General features: G+C 38.4%; 1 protein-coding gene across 1 annotated transcript in view; it reads right to left on the bottom strand.

The window, feature by feature from the left end:
- IL6R (interleukin 6 receptor) overlaps positions 1 to 15,568 on the bottom strand; it is a 132,283-nt gene that overhangs the window by 31,173 nt on the left and 85,542 nt on the right. The window lies entirely within an intron of this gene.

The raw sequence follows: 15,568 nt of genomic DNA, 5'->3' as shown, positions 1-15,568 counted from the left end.
AACTTGAATCTGATTGGCTGATTCAATCAGCCAATCAGATTTTTTTAACTTAATTCCGATTGGCTGATAGAATCCTATCAGCCAATCGGAATTCGGCGGACGCCATCTTGGATGACGTCATTTAAAGGTACCTCATTCCAAGTTCAGCAGTCGGCCGGGATGGATGCTCCGCGGCGGCGGAGCGAAGAAAGAAGATTGAAGATGCCGCCGGAAGAATGAAGACTTTGCTGCCGCTTGGAGGAAGACGTCGCCGGAGGAAGAATTCTTCTTTGCCGCTTGGAGGATGACATCGCCGGAGGAAGAATTCTTCTTTGCCGCTTGGAGGAAGACATCGCCCGGATCGGATCAGGAGTTCGGCCCGGTGTGGTGAAGACAAGGTAGGGAGATCTTCAGGGGGGTAGTGTTAGGCTTTTTTAAGGGGGGTTTGGGTGGGTTTAGAATAGGGGTATGTGGGTGGTGGGTTGTAATGGGGGGGGGGTATTGTATTTGTTGTATGCAAAAGAGCTGAATTCTTTGGGGCATGCCCCACAAAAGGCCCTTTTAAGGGCTGGTAAGGTAAAGAGCTTTGAAATTTGTTGAATTTAGAATAGGGCAGGGAATTTTTTTTATTTTGGGGGTTTATTATTTTATTAGGGGGCTTAGAATAGGTGTAATTAGCTTAAATATCTTGTAATCTTTTTTTTATTTTTTGTAATTTAGTGTTTGTTTTTTTTTGTAATTTAGTTTAGTTAATTTAATTGTATTTTTAGATAGATGTTTGTAGTTTATTTAATTTATTGATAGTGTAGGTGTATTTGTAACTTAGGTTAGGATTTATTTTACAGGTAATTGGGTAATTATTTTAACTAGGTAGATATTAAATAGTTAATAACTATTTAATATCTATTATACCTAGTTAAAATAATTAACAATTTACCTGTAAAATAAATATTAACCCTAACATTGCTACAATGTAATTATTAATTATATTGTAGCTATCTTAGTTTATAAATGAATTAGATTAATTTAATATAAATTTAGTTAGGGTTAGATAGAGTTAATATAGTTAATATAAATACTATAGTAACTATATTAACTATATTAACCCTAATATAATTAGGGTTAATATAGTTAATATATATAATGTAATACCTATATTAACTATAATATACTTAGGGTTAATATAGATAATATAGCTGGCGGCGGGGTAGGTAGATTAAATTAGGGGTTAATCATTTTAATAGAGATGGCGGCGGTGTAAGGGGCTTACATTAGGGGTTAATAATTTTAATATAGATGGCGGCGGTGTTAGGGGCTCACTTTAGGGGGTTATAGATATAATATAGCTGGCGGCGGGGTACGGGAGCGGCGGTTTAGGGGTTAATAACTTTATTAGGTTGCGGCGGGGTAAAGGAGCGGCGGTTTAGGGGTTAATAGCTTTTTTATTGTTAGGCTAGTGAGGGGGGATAGCGGATAGAGGGTTAGACAGTGCGGGCTATGTTAGGGAAGCGTGTTAGACAGTGCGGGCTATGTTAATGAGGCGTGTTAGACAGTGCGGGTGTTTTAAACTTTAGTCAGGTTTTATAGGCGCCGGCAGTTTCTAATGTGCCGCAAGTCACTGGCGACGCCAGAAATTTGTACTTACGCAGATTTCTGGACATCGCTGGTTTGTGAGACTTACGGCACGTTAGCATCTGACGGCGACCTATATGGGATGGCTCGAGTTGCGAGCTGAAACTGCGGGCGACGCCGGTTCCCTCGCTTGCGCCGCAAACTGCGATCGATATCGGATCGCGCCCATGATTTATTTAACAGTAGGTTTTCACTGTGGATGCAAGCAGGGGCCATATAGAATAGTGACTGTGCCATTATTATCTGACCTTTTACAGAGTATAATAATGTGTGTTCCTTTGTAAATTTATGGTTAGGGATTTTATTTGTAAATGTGCAACTAGAGTTTATTGATCTTCTGAAGTGATTGCATTATTAGCGTGATCTCCTAGTATTGTGCATGGTAGAATTTGCAAAACCAGGACATAGAAGGTTGTTATAGGATTTTTATTATTTGTAGTATTTTGCTAGAATGTAGTATTTTTCAGTACTGTGTTTCAGTGAATGTAAGTATATGTGTTGAATTTCAAGTTGATTGTGGTTGTTAAAAGTTTGTGCCGACTGTTAATGTTTTGTTTTGTGTAATGGACAGTTGGTTTTAAGTGTTTTCTAAGAAAATGTTATGTTTTTATTTCTAGTGAATGTGTGTGGAAGGGTGCTGTATGAATGGAATATTGAGGTGTATTTGATTTTGCCTGATTTTAAGAATAGTACAGGTAGCCCTCAGTTTACGCCGGGGTTAGGTTCCAGAAGGAATGGTTGTAAATCAAAACTGTTGTAAATTGAAACCCAGTTCATAATGTAAGTCAATGGGAAGTGAGGGAGATAGGTTCCAGGCCCCTCTCAAAATTGTCATAAGTAACACCTAATACATTATTTTAAAAGCTTTGAAATGAAGACTTTAAATGCTAAACAACATTGTAAACCTAATAAAATAATCACACAACACAGAATAAATAATTAAACTAAGTTAAATGAACAAAAACATTTGCTAAACAGCATTATAAACCTAATAAAATAATCACACAACACAGACTTCACTTGCCTTTTTCTGCAAACAGTTCTTTCTATGCATTCCAATCTGGACTGATTTATAGACAGGAAGATCTTGTTCCTTTGAAATCTGCTCGATAGCTCAGGTCTGGTTAAACTGATTAATTTCATCTTGCTTGGCTTTGCTGCAACACAAGTGGACAGCTCCACCTACTGGCTATTTTAATAAATGCACTGCTTCTCAATACTTTTCAATAGTAGTCACATGACTGGAAAAAAAGGTTGTTATTCTGAAACGGGGTAAATTGAACCGTTGTAAAACGAGGGCCACCTGTATACTACTTCTTTTAGGAGTGCATGGATTGTCTTTTAGTTTGCTGTTATATTGTGTTTGCGTGACAAATAGGCCTCTATCTATCAAGCCGTCAACCGCAAATACACTGGAATTCCGCAGCGTATTTGTGGCGAGGCTGATTCGCCATAGTTATCAAGCCCTACAGACCAGCAAAAGTAGAATCTAGTGACGTAAAATACGATCCGCCGGACTCAGTCAGACACAGATCGATGCTTACATCACTACAAATGTTCCGAATGCAAGTTCGGCGCAATCTGACTACTTTTGGAACTTATCAAAGAACAACCAGGTACGCTCGCCACTATTCCGGCCCAGTGTACCTGGCCTGAAGGCGGCGGATCCCATAGGAATCAATGGGAGTCTGACAGCAGGGAGAGCTCATGTTCGCTGCTGCCCGATATCCCATTGATTTCTATAGGAAGTGTCTGCACCTAACATGTACCCCGAGTCTAAACACCCCTAATCTGCCCCCCCTACACCGCCGCCACCTACTTTATACTTATTAACCCCTAAACCGCCGCAACTATAATACATTTATTAACCCCTAAACCGCCGCTCCCGGACCCCGCTGCCACCTACATTATACCTATTAACCCCTAATCTGCCGTCCCCTACACCGCCGCCACCTACATAAAGTTATTAACCCCTATCCTGCCGATCTCGTACCCCGCCGCAAATAAAATAATTTAAAAAAACTTAAATATTATTTAATTAATCTAAATAAATATTCCTATAATTAAAAAAATTAATCCTATTTAAAACTAAATACTTACCTATAAAATAAACCCTAAGCTACAATATAACTAATAGTTACATTGTAGCTAGCTTAGGGTTTATTTTTATTTTACAGGCAAGTTTGTATTTATCTTAACTAGGTACAATAGCTATTAAATAGTTATTAACTATTTACCTAGCTAAAATAAATACAAAATTACCTGTAAAATAAATCATAACCTAAGTTACAATTACACCTAACACTACACTATAATTAAATAAATTAAATTAATTAAATACAATTACCTACAATTAAATAAAAAATAACTAAAATTAACTAAAGTACAAAAAAAACCAACCTCTAAATTACAGAAAATAAAAAAAATTACAAGAAGTTTAAACTAATTACACCTAATCTAAGCCCCCTAATAAAATAAAAAAGCCCCCCAAAATAATAAAATTCCCTTCCCTAAACTAAATTACAAATAGCCCTTAAAAGGGCATTTTGCGGGGCATTGCCCCAAAGTAATAAGCTCTTTTACCTGTAAAAAAAGGAAATACACCCCCCAACATTAAAACCCACCACCCACACACCCAACCCTACTCTAAAACCCACCCAAACCCCCCTTAAAAAAACCTAACACTACCCCATTGAAGATCACCCTACTTTGAGCCGTCTTCACCCAGCCGGGCCAAAGTCCTCAACGAATCCGGGCAAAGTGGTCCTCCAGATGGGCAGAAGTCTTCATCCAATCCGGCCAGAAGAGGTCCTCCAGATGGGCAGAAATCTTCATCCAAGCAGCATCTTCTATCTTCTTCCATCCGGCGAGGAGTGGCACCATCTTGAAGACATCTGACGCTGAGCATCCATCGATCCCGACGACTAAACGAAGAATGACGATTCCTTTAAATGACGTCATCCAAGATGGCGTCCCTTGAATTCAGATTGGCTGATAGGATTCTATCAGCCAATCGGAATTAAGGTAGGAAAAATCCGATTGGCTGATAAAATCAGCCATTCGGATTGAAGTTCAATCCGATTGGCTGATCCAATCAGCCAATAGGATTAACCTCGCATTCTATTGGCTGTTCCAATCAGCCAATAGAATGCGAGGTCAATCCGATTGGCTGATTTCATCAGCCAATCGGATTTTTCCTACCTTAATTCCAATTGGCTGATAGAATCCTATCAGCCAATCGGAATTCAAGGGACGCCATCTTGGATGACATCATTTAAAGGAATTGTCATTCTTCGTTTAGTTGTCAGGATCGATGGATGCTCCGCATCGGATGTCTTCAAGATGGTGCCGCTCCTCGCCGGATGGAAGAAGATAGAAGATGCTGCTTGGATGAAGATTTCTGCCCATCTGGAGGACCTCTTCTGGCCGGATTGGATGAAGACTTCTGCCCATCTGGAGGACCACTTTGCTCGGATCCGTTGAGGACTTAGGGCCGGCTGGATGAAGATGGCTCAAGGTAGGGTGATCTTCAATGGGGTAGTGTTAGGTTTTTTTAAGGGGGGTTTGGGTGGGTTTTAGAGTAAGGTTGGGTGTGTGGCTGGTGGGTTTTAATGTTGGGGGGTGTATTTCTTTTTTTTACAGGTAAAAGAGCTGATTACTTTGGGGCAATGCCCCGCAAAAGGCCCTTTTAAGGGCTATTTGTAATTTAGTATAGGGTAGGGAATTTTATTATTTTGGGGGGCTTTTTTATTTTATTAGGGGGCTTAGATAAGGTGTAATTAGTTTAAACTTCTTGTAATTTTTTTTGTAATTTAGAGTTTGCTTTTTTTTGTACTTTAGTTAATTTTAGTTATTTTTATTTAATTGTAGGTAATTGTATTTAATTAATTTAATTTATTTAATGGTAGTATAGTGTTAGGTGTAATTGTAACTTAGGTTAGGTTTTATTTTACAGGTATATTTGTATTTATTTTAACTAGGTAGCTATTAAATAGTTAATAACTATTTAATAACTATTGTACCTAGTTAAAATAAATACAAACTTGTCTGTAAAATAAAAATAAACCCTAAAATAGCTACAATGTAACTATTAGTTATATTGTAGCTATCTTAGGGTTTATTTTATAGGTAAGTATTTAGTTTTAAATAGGAATAATTTATTTAATTATAGGAATATTTATTTAGATTAATTTAAATAATATTTAAGTTAGGGGGTGTTAGGGTTAGACTTAGGTTTAGAGGTTAATAGATATAATTTAGGTAGCGGCGGTGTAGGGGGGGCAGATTAGCGGTTAATAAATATAATGTAGGTGGCGGTGGGCTCCGGGAGCGACGGTTTAGGGGTTAAACATTTTATTTCGTTGCGGCGGGGTCCGGGATCGGCAAGATAGGGGTTAATAACTTTATGTAGGTGGCGGCGGTATAGGGGGTGGAAAATTAGGGGTTAATAGGTATAATGTAGGTGGCGGCGGGGTCCGTGAGCGGCGGTTTAGGGGTTCATATATGTATTATAGTTGCGGCGGGGTCCGGGAGCGGCGGTTTAGGGGTTAATATATTTATTATAGTTGCGGCGGCGTCCAGGAGCGGCGATTTAGGGGTTAATAAGTTTATTTAGGTGCGGGGGGCTCCGGGAGCGGCTGTTTAGGGGGTAAAACAGTATAGTTTACTGTGGGTGCTTAGTGACAGGCTAGCAAGAAAGCTGTGAATAAGCCGATGAGCAGCGAGATGGGTTGATAACAGGTTGATAACTAGAGGCCATAGGGTGTTTCATGCGAACAAAGGGATGAATATTGATGAGTATACTTTATGTGTTTTGGGTGATTGTTTTAAGTAAGAAAATGAAACTAAAATGTTTTTTTCGTTGTTATCAACACAATATTTGTATTTGCAGGATGAGATCATGAAGCTGTATTCAGAAAGTAAAAACACTAACTAAATTATTTTTGAGTTTTTCATATTTAGGTAAATCTGTACAGCTAAAATTCCATAGTGCACTCTCCAAAAGATTGAAGATTTAATGCAAAAAAACCTTTTAAACAAAGAGATGCCTGATGCCTAGGTGAAGGAAAGAAAAAGAAGATAAAATACCTTTTGTTAAGTTTGTTTTAACCACCATACTGCAGTAAAAGTTGCTGAACTATCTTTTGGATCTATTCTTTGCTTTGCACGCTGGTACCAGCCCCAGAACTGGACTATGGGTAATTTATGACTGTTTCCTATGATGTGTGTCTTCAGAACATAAAGACTATCCTTCTCTTGACTGTGCCTTGCCTGTTGGAATTGATGACCTGTTACGCTGTTACAGAGTCATCCACAGCTAAATTAGGGGAGTATTGTTTTGACATGTTTACTTATATTTCTTGTTTTATATTTTCTTGTAATTGTGTTATTTTTATTGATCATATTAGTTATAAGAAGTAATATAGCTTTGTCTGCAGAAAAGTATGCCTTATTTGTATTAGTACACATTGTAGTTTATGTACTTAAAAAAGTAACCCTCTAGAAAAGTGTAACTCTAAACCTTGCAGTATTGTAACCTTTTGAATGGCCCACTGAGTATAAAGAATATGTTTGCACCTTTATAGTTTAAAGAAAATGCTGCAATATCCCAGAATATTCAAGACCCTTCACCATTGTAGAACACAAAAGGTTCACCCATGTTTCTATACCGCCCCTCAATATTTAAGCAAAGAAGGGATATATATGTCATGCGGTGGAGAAGGGTATGAGAATATGAAGTTTTTGTAGGAATTTCCCATTGTAATGATTCCTTAGTATATTATCAAACTACTTGAAACAAAGAGAGTGAGGACACATTTCAGCTAGAAATTTATATCAATTATACAGAGAAATATGAGTTCTGGGAGTAGTATAATTATAGTGATATTGATGGTATATTTTCTACCTACAATGGCTCTTATTGGATCTGTGTTATGAAAGCAAATTTATTTTTTTTCCCTTTATTAACTGGTATGGTATCTGCAATTTGAGTTTTGCAATTTCAGGTGTTTGGCAGCAAAAGGAATTATCTTGCCATAAAGATGTGTTTACCTTTAAAAAGATTTTGTAGTTTTAATAATGTTATGATTGTATTCTTTCCTCATATAGGAGTGCGAGAGAATTTAGTTGCATAAAGTAATTATGAAATTAGTAGTGTCAGATGAGACAGCGGATTCTATTAAGATTATATTTGGAGAATTATAAACATTACATATAGTAGCTTTGCAGAATAAAGCAACACTAGATTTTTTTTTTTAGTAGTTCAAAGAGAAAGTGTAAAGAAATTAATTTGAAAGAAAATATTTTTATTGACTGTTTAAATTTAAATTTTTGTTGCAGGGCAGGCCTTAGCACAAGTTACTTAGCATAGCCATACAGCCTCTTGATGAAGTCTATCAGTTTTCACTTGCTCAGTATTCATGTTTAAGGTATCATTTTAATTGTATAGAGAAGCTGTGAGTTATTCTCTGTAAAAAAATAATCAATGTATTTGGTTTGTATTATATATCCACAATGTTTTCCTGGTTTTCAATGACATAGGATAAGTTAAGCTATTAAAGGAAATGGTGATGCTTACAAAAAGGTGGAAGACGTTTTGTTGGACATAATTGTGATTGTATCAGGGTGTGTGCTCATCTTGTGCTGTTTTGTTTCCTTTTTAGACTCCTTCTGACTCGAGAGTCTGCTTGCTATGGGGATCCGCCTATTTCCCTTGTCTATCCCATGAACACAACATCGTACTTCCAGCATCTACCTGCAGAAGAACACTGGATAAGCACCCCTACTGCAAATTGACTATGGTATTGAAGCAGAGTGTCTGAGGGAGGTGGAGCTCTAAGAGGACAAAGACTGTTCTTAAAGTGATCAGAGGCCACCCAGAGATAATTGTGCTGTTCCCATGTCATGCTGCACTGTGGAGAGTGTACAGAGCAGGAAACTGTCGATGCTATTTGGGGATGCTAGCTATGCAGGTTGAGGAATAAAGATGCAGAGTTATTTGGGGGTAGATAGGGGGCTCGTTGGGTCTTTGTGCAGATAGACCAGTAGTTTGGGGATGCTGGGAGGTAGACGGAGAGCATTGGAAAGACCTATCTGCAGTGACAAATTGTGACCTATTAACCTATTCAGTTTTTAAATTTTGTCTATACTGTATATATAGCAGGAAATGTGAATACATTTCTCTACAGTATTCTCATATAGATTCATAATATACCATAGTATTAGGTTTATATTACTGTTAATAGATTTACTAATTTTCTGTGCCTTTTATAAAGTTGTTCAACTTTCATAGTATGTTATTCTGTTAGAATAAAAGGGTAGAATGTTAGAATATATATAGCAATACTGACGCCATTTTGTCTTTATTCATCCATTTTGGTTAAAATGGTTTATTATAAGCTTATTATAACAGCTTATTATACTGTGAGAAAATATTATTATATAACTAAAAAGACCTAGGAGCAGAAAACAACACCCTATAGAATTTGAGCATTGAGCATATTTCACAAAAGCAAGATGTCATGCCTATAGTCAGTAAACATATGGGGAAAGCCCAAGAAACACATTTAAAACCACGATTCTATGATCAGAGTGTTCCATCCTGGGTAGAAAATATCAGTATTGGTACCAACAGTACAGAAAAAAAATCTTGGCTATTTGTCAGGTCCCATATGAGGTAATTGAAAAGTTGTGGGATTTTAGCTAACACACAGCTAGATTACGAGTTTTGCGTTATGAGTGAAAAAGCATTGTTATGCTTCCTAACGCTGCTATTATAGTCTTGTAGGTATAGGTCCAATCAGCCAATAGGATTGAGCTCTCAAGTCTAACCCCCCCTAACTTAAATATAATTTTAAATAAATCTAAATAAAATTACTATTATTAAATAAATTATTCCTATTTAAAACTAAATACTTACCTGTAAAATAAACCCTAAGCTAGCTACAATATAACTAATAGTTACATTGTAGCTATCTCAGGATTTATTTTTATTTTACAGGCAAGTTTGTATTTATTTTAACTAGGTACAATAGTTATTAAATAGTTATAAAACTATTTAATAACTACCTAGCTAAAATAAGTACAGATTTACCTGTAAAATAAACCCTAACCTAAGTTACAATTACACCTAACACTACACTATAATTAAATTAATTACCTAAACTAACTACAATTAAATACAATTAAATTAAATAAACTAAAGTATGAAACTCCCCCCCACTAAATTACAAAAATTAATAAAATAATTACAAGAATTTTAAACTAATTACACTTACTCAAATCCCCCTAATAAAATAAAAAGCGCCCCAAAATAAAAAAAATCCCTAACCTATACTAAATTACAAATAGCCCTTAAAAGGGCCTTTTGCGGGGCATTGCCCCAAAGTAATCAACTCTTTTACCTGTAAAAAAAAAAAATACAAACTACCCCCCCAACAGTAAAACCCACCACCCACACACCCAACCCTACTCTAAAACCCACCCAATCCCCCCTTAATAAAACCTAACACTAACCCCTTGAAGATCACCCTACCTTGAGACGTCTTCACCCAACCGGGCAGAAGTGGTCCTCCAGAGGGGCAGAAGTCTTCATCTGATCCGGGCAGAAGAGGACCTCCAGACGGGCAGAAGTCTTCATCCAGGCGGCATCTTCTATCTTCATCCATCCGGAGCGGGTCCATCTTCAAACCAGCCGACGCGGAGCATCCTCTTCCAACGACATCCAACTGAAGAATGAAGGTTCCTTTAAATGACGTCATCCAAGATGGCGTCCCTTGAATTCCGATTGGCTGATAGGATTCTATAAGCCAATCGGAATTAAGGTAGGAAAAATCCTATTGGCTGATGCAATCAGCCAATAGGATTGAAGTTCAATCCTATTGGCTTATCCAATCAGCCAATAGGATTGAGCTCGCATTCTATTGGCTGTTCCAATCTGATTGCATCAGCCAATAGGATTTTTCCTACCTTAATTCCGATTGGCTTATAGAATCCTATCAGCCAATCGGAATTCAAGGGACGCCATCTTGGATGAAGTCATTTAAAGGAACCTTCATTCTTCAGTTGGATGTCGTTGGAAGAGGATGCCTTGCGTTGGCTGGTTTGAAGATGGACCCGCTCCGGATGGATGAAGATAGAAGATGCCGTCTGGATGAAGACTTCTGCCCGTCTAGAGGTTCTCTTTTGCCCGGATAGGATGAAGACTTCTGCCCCTCTGGAGGACCACTTCTGCCCGGTTGGGTGAAGATGTCTCAAGGTAGGGTGATCTACAAGGGGGTAGTGTTAGGTTTTATTAAGGGGGATTGGGTGGGTTTTAGAGTAGGGTTGGGTGTGTGGGTGGTGGGTTTTAATGTTGGGGGGGTATCGTATTTTTTTTACAGGTAAAAGAGATGATTACTTTGGGGCAATGCCCCGCAAAAGGCCCTTTTAAGGGCTATTTGTAATTTAGTATAGGGTAGGGATTTTTTTATTTTGGGGGGCTTTTTTATTTTATTAGGGGGATTAGAGTAGGTGTAATTAGTTTAAAATTCTTGTAATCATTTTATTATTTTTTGTAATTTAGTGTTTTTTTCCGTACTTTAGTTTATTTAATTTAATTGTATTTAATTGTAGTTAGTTTAGGTAATTAATTTAATTATAGTGTAGTGTTAGGTGTAATTGTAACTTAGGTTAGGGTTTATTTTAAGGTAAATTTGTACTTATTTTAACTAGGTAGTTATTAAATAGTTAATAACTATCTAATAACTATTGTACCTAGTTAAAATAAATACAAAGTTGCCTGTAAAATAAAAATAAACCTTGAGATAGCTACAATGTAACTATTAGTTATATTGTAGCTAGCTTAGGGTTTATTTTATAGGTAAGTATTTAGTTTTAAATAGGAATAATTTAGTTAATTGTAGTAATTTTATTTAGCTTTATTTAAAATTATATTTAAATTAGGGGGTGTTAGGGTTAGACTTAGGTTTAGGGGTTAATATATTTATTATAGTGGCAGCGACGTTGGGGGCGGCAGATTAGGGGTTAATAAGTGTAGTTAGGGTGCAGCGACATTGGGGGCGACTGATTAGGGGTAAATAAATATAATGTAGGGTTCGGCGATGTTGGGGGCAGCAAATTAGGGGTTCATAAGTATAATGTAGGTGGCGGCGGTGTCCGGAGCGGCAGATTAGGGGTTAATAATATAATGTAGGTGTCGGCGATGTCGGGGACGGCAGATTAGGGGTTAATAAGTATAAGATTAGGGGTGTTTAGACTCGGGGTTCATGTTAGGGTGTTAGGTGTAGACATACATTTACTTTCCCCATAGGGATCAATGGGGCTGCGTTAGGAGCTGAACGCTGCTTTTTTGCAGGTGTTAGGTTTCTTTTCAGCCTATTCTGCCCCATTGATTCCTATGGGGAAATCGTGCATGAGCACGTTTAGCCAGCTCACCGCTAACGTAAGCAACGCTGGTATTGAGGTGAGATGTGGAGCTAAATTTTGCTCTCCGCTCACTTTTTTGAGGCTAACGCTGGGTTTAAAAAAACCTGTAATACCAGCGTTGTTTGTAGGGGAGCGGTGAGCATAAACTGAGCGTTAGCACCGCACCCCTGTTACCCCAAAACTTGTAATCTAGGTGTAAAACTTTATACTTATATCTTCAAAATTAAATAGTGATACTAAACCCATTTTTTTTCTTTCATGATTCAGATAGAGCATGCAATTTTAACCCCTTAATGATAACTGACGTACCAGGTACATCATGCAAAAACTAACTGTTAATGACAATAGACGTACCTGGTACGTCAGTTGTCTTACAGAGTGCTGGAAGCGATCACAATCACTTCCAGCAGCTCTCAGGGTATTGCAGTGATGCCTCGATATGGAGGCATCCTGCAATACCTTTTAACAAGCCTCCGATGCAGAGAGAGCCACTCTGTGGCCCTCTCTGCACCGGTAACGATGGTGCTGTTTTCCGGGGGGAAGTGTAGCAAGGAGGCGGCTCATCGCTACCCGGCATCCGGTTCCTGTAAATGCAATGTGCACACCGGGTGCCGGGAGCGTGCGGGGGGCCCTGCGGGGGCGCGCGTGCACAGGGGTGCGCGCGCGCACATTAGCCACTGACACCAATGGAAAAAAGTTAAAAAATTAAAAGTTCAAAATAAAAAGTTCAAAACATTTAAAAAAAATAAAATATAAAAGGATCTGGGAGGGGGGGGGTTACACTACAGAATAGTTTGAAAATACTGTTTTTGGGGGCAAATTGGGTACTGGCAGACAGCTGCCAGTACCCAAGATGGCGGCAATTAAGTAGCAGGGAGGGTTATAGAGCTGTTTGGTGGGGGATCAGGGAGGTTGGGGGCTAAGGCAGGGCTCCAAAAGATGCATTTTGTGCTCATCTAGTAACAGTTAATTTTTCAGAGGAATTTATAACATAGAATGATGCTTCTGATATGGATTTGGGCCAGTCATTTTATAAGAGTACCAGGGTTAAATACATATTTTTCTTAATATAAAATTAAACCCCCAAGAGAAGAATTACTCCATAACAGAGAAGGAATGCCCTAGATGGGTCTAAAGCTCTTTTTACCCTATTTGTACTGTGGAACAGGTATTTTGCAGGGCAGTTGATGGCCAGGGTGCATTCTTTAATGTCCATGGCTGCTCACCCCTTTGAGTGTGAGCTGTTGGGGATGTGTGACAGAAATTCAGTAATATATTCCATTACTGGTGAAGGTCCAGGCAAGCTTGGGCACATGGCTACCATGATAATACCATGATAATAACGTTATTATGGTCTGCCAACATGCTTGTATACATTTGATATTATTTTGTAATTCCCAATAGTCTTGTATATACAATAATCACTGTAGTGTGACATGTAGCCTTTTCACACCGTCTTGTGGCAGCGAATAAGCTAAAGATTGCTAATATTAACCTATGCAGAGACAAACAAAGAAAAAGGAAGTGTGGCTTGTGTAAGTTGCTATTTAAATATTAATTTGAATAAGTTCCAAATAAAGAAGTTGTATAATTAAAAATGACAAGTTTTAGTAACCGTAATGTCACATTTTTATATTTTGCATATAATTCCTGATTTTGGATACTGAAAATAGTACAAATAATTTCCCCGTACAAAACCCACAAGCTCAGCATGAGCGCAAAGTCCTGGGAATCTCATTTACAATCTCTTTGCAGTTTTTTTTACTTATGTATCAGTTATTGTGTTAGTTGTATACAGTTATGTACAATAGATGTCAAAATCAGCTAATTTCAGCTTTAAATTCCTTACTTGAGCTGCCTTTATGCAGCTACCATACAAAATAAAAATCTGTTGTATGGCAGTTGCATAAAGACAGCTCAGAGTACTTCCATGATAAATTGGCTTTTGTAGCATCTCATATAGTTTTATGTTATGCTAAGATGATGCACACCAAATGCACAATATCCTAGTTTATGGTCCTTGTCCAGTAATATGACAACAGTACTGCATACATAATATAATATAGCATATCTGGCTTAACCTTACAGTGGGTATTGAAAGGAATCACCCCCTTGAAAATAATCACATTTTGTTGCTTTGCAGCATGAAATAAAGACAAACACAGTTTTTGTTTATCCAGTTGTAATTACTCAGTGCAACATATAACATCCAAGTGAAAGATATAACACCAACATGTCAGGCAAAAATAAAGACAATTTAAAAACAGAATAACTGAGTTGAAAAAGGATCACCACCTCCTAAAATTACTTGTAAACTCAATCAGCTGTAGCTAATCACCTTCTAAATGGCACAAACAAAGCCATTTGACCTATCAATTAGCTCAGCATGAAAAGAGCTTTCCTGGAGCATCTCAGTCCCTGGGAGTGCAACTGAAGCAAACAATCAACTATGGGTGGCAAGGCACTGTCAAAAGATATCTGGGACAGGCACAAGTCAGGAGATGGATACAAGAAAATATCAAAGGCTTTATCAATGCCTAGAAGCACAGTGAAGTCTATTATTAAGAAGTGAAAGGTATTTGGTACAACACAGACCCTCTCTGGAACAGAATGTTGCTACAAACTGGATGAAAGAGCCAGGAGGAAACTGGTCAGAGAGGCTACCAAGAGGCCCACAGCAACTCTGAAGCAGTTGCAGGAATTTATGACAGAGTGGTCATTGTGTGCATGTGACAGCAATATCACAAATTCTCCACAAATCTGGCTTGTATGGGAGGGTTGCAAGAAAAAAAGCTATTCCTCAAGAAAGGCCAGATGCAGTCACGACTGAGCTTTGCCATAACACACCTAGGAGATTCTGAGGCCACATGGAAAAAGGTGTTATGGTCAGATGAGACTAAAATTGAATTATTTAGCCTCAACACAATACAATGGGGGGTAGTTATCAACGTGTCTACTTTACCTGCCTTCACCGGTTCAATACGCCCGCCTAAGCTCGCCTACCATCGCCGCCGCGGACCTGCAAAATTTTGCCTAAGTTATCAAAAAAGCTGTCAAAAAGCCGCGCACCAAGTACGGGGCGATGAGCAGCGGACTGTGAGAGTTATCACTCATCCGATCTCGCTGCTCTTCGGCTTTTTGACAGCTTTCTTGCTAGCCTGTCACTAAGCACCCACACTAAACTACACTGTTCTACCCCCTAAACCGGCGTCCCCGGAGCCCCACGCAACTAAATAAAGTTATTAACCCCTAAACCGCCGCTCCTAGACCCCGACGCAACTCTTATAAATGTATTAACCCCTAAACCGCCACCTAGTAACCCCTATCCTGCCCCTCCTATACCGCCACCCTCTATAATAAACTTATTAACCCCTATCCTGCCGATCCCGGACCTCGCCGCAACTAAATAAATAGTTTAACCCCTAAACCTCCGCTCCCGGAACCCGCCGTAACCTATATTAAACTTATTAACCCCTAATCTGCCCCCTACACCTATAATACATTTATTAACCCCTATCCTGCCCCCCCTACA

This window comes from Bombina bombina, chromosome 1 (assembly GCF_027579735.1).
Source record: "Bombina bombina isolate aBomBom1 chromosome 1, aBomBom1.pri, whole genome shotgun sequence".
Lineage (NCBI taxonomy): Eukaryota > Metazoa > Chordata > Amphibia > Anura > Bombinatoridae > Bombina > Bombina bombina.
Note: the sequence above shows the minus strand (reverse complement) of the source record. Positions and strands in the feature narration are given on the sequence as shown.